Source organism: Nematolebias whitei, chromosome 11 (genome assembly GCF_014905685.2).
Source record: "Nematolebias whitei isolate Nwh7 chromosome 11, NemWhi1, whole genome shotgun sequence".
Lineage (NCBI taxonomy): Eukaryota > Metazoa > Chordata > Actinopteri > Cyprinodontiformes > Rivulidae > Nematolebias > Nematolebias whitei.
The window spans coordinates 32,603,650-32,605,184 of NC_056508.1; the positions used below are offsets into that span (position 1 = coordinate 32,603,650).

General features: G+C 41.5%; 1 long non-coding RNA gene across 1 annotated transcript; it reads left to right on the forward strand.

Moving 5' to 3' along the window:
* Nucleotides 1-720: 720 nt before the first annotated feature.
* Nucleotides 721-1,141, forward strand: LOC119417006. Its single transcript, XR_005187125.1, has 3 exons — nucleotides 721-808; nucleotides 928-974; nucleotides 1,083-1,141. It is a non-coding gene; the product is annotated as an uncharacterized LOC119417006 (long non-coding RNA).
* The last annotated feature ends 394 nt before the right edge of the window (nucleotides 1,142-1,535 follow it).

Below are 1,535 nucleotides of genomic sequence, written 5' to 3' on the forward strand. Positions count from 1 at the left end.
GTCTACATTTCTTTAGGTATGGCTTCAAACAATGCGATAACAAACACATCTTCTTCTCTCTAAGAAACACTATCCTTTTGTTCTGCAGACTTTTCTCTGCTCAGAGGGCAGCAGAGGATCGAGGAGTCGCAGCACATTTTGCTGAGGTTCTCTTTCCCCTCGTTTTACAACGACTACATCAAGTTTTGCTGCAAGCTCTATCCTGGAGGGTGCTACATGCTGCTGGACAGTGCAGGCTACACCTGCGACCATCTGAAGGGAAGAGTGACAAAAAGAGAGGAAGATGGATGGATTGAGTTTCAAATATCTAATGTGCACATGGCAAATGCAGGCTATTACCGGTGCGCCATTCTGGGAGCCCAAAAACAAATTTACAGCGATTACTATGTTGAGGTTTTTGGTGAGTATCATAGCCTGATTATATGTTTTTTTATTTTATTTTATTGTGGCTTAAACTTAGAAGTGTGATGTTACGTGCAGAAGCTTCAGATCCCAGCTGGTCTCAGCCTGCAGTGACGTCAACCATCAGAGCTCCAAAGAGCTCCACGACAATCCCAGACTCCTCTGCAGCGGTTCTTTCACAGGATCACAGCGACAGCATCAGGTCTTCACTCCTCACATCTTTGGTTTGGTTTACAGTGGTGAGGAGTAAGAGAGAAGGTTTATGAGACGTTCATGTCCTGTCTCCCCTCCAGAGCTCCCTGGAGCTTTGGGCTGCCGCTCGTTGTTGTTGTGTCCATTGCCGTGATGGTTTTTGTCACCGCAGTGATCGCTGTTGTTTGCTACAAAGTCAGACATAAAAACTCAGGTTTGTACATTTCTTTAAAATGATTTCCCCACATATCCGTAGTTTTTATTATTTGCCAGAGCTTCTGATAATAAATTCCTTTAATATGATGCTTGGTTGTTTTGATTCTTCTTCTGCAGACACATCAGGAGAAACTCTGTGTGAGTCAGTGAAACATGAAGCTCCGGTAGGTGCAGAACAGGGAAGCAGTCCCTGACTCACTGTCAGGTTGTGCCTTTTTTTTTTTTTTTACTTCCTCTTCAGCACAGGAGTTTTCAGACTTTGTCTCTTTTAGGAAACAAGCGGCATCGTCTACACAACAGTGAACTTCAGGCCTCAGCAGAAACCTGAGGGGGTTTATGCAAACCTGAAGATGCAGAGAGGAGCAGTTCCTGACATGGAGTACGCTGGGATGGTGGAGTACTCCACACTGGCTGTTCAAATGTGACTTCAAAATAAAAATTGTAGTTTAATGTTTATCTTTCTCCCCTTTAACCTCTGTGGATTTGTCTGTTTTACTAACTTAAAAGATAAAATGATGACACATCATGTGTGAGGTTTAATTCATTTATTTAGTCCTAATTTAGTGAAATTACTATTTTAGCAATTTGAAACATTTTTAACTATTACAGTAAGTATTTATTATATATTTATACTGCCTGTTGTAATGTATAAAACCCAGCACTGATTAAAACACTGAACTGGTGCAATAACTTCATGTTGTCTCTGAATTGGAGACTTTTCAGCA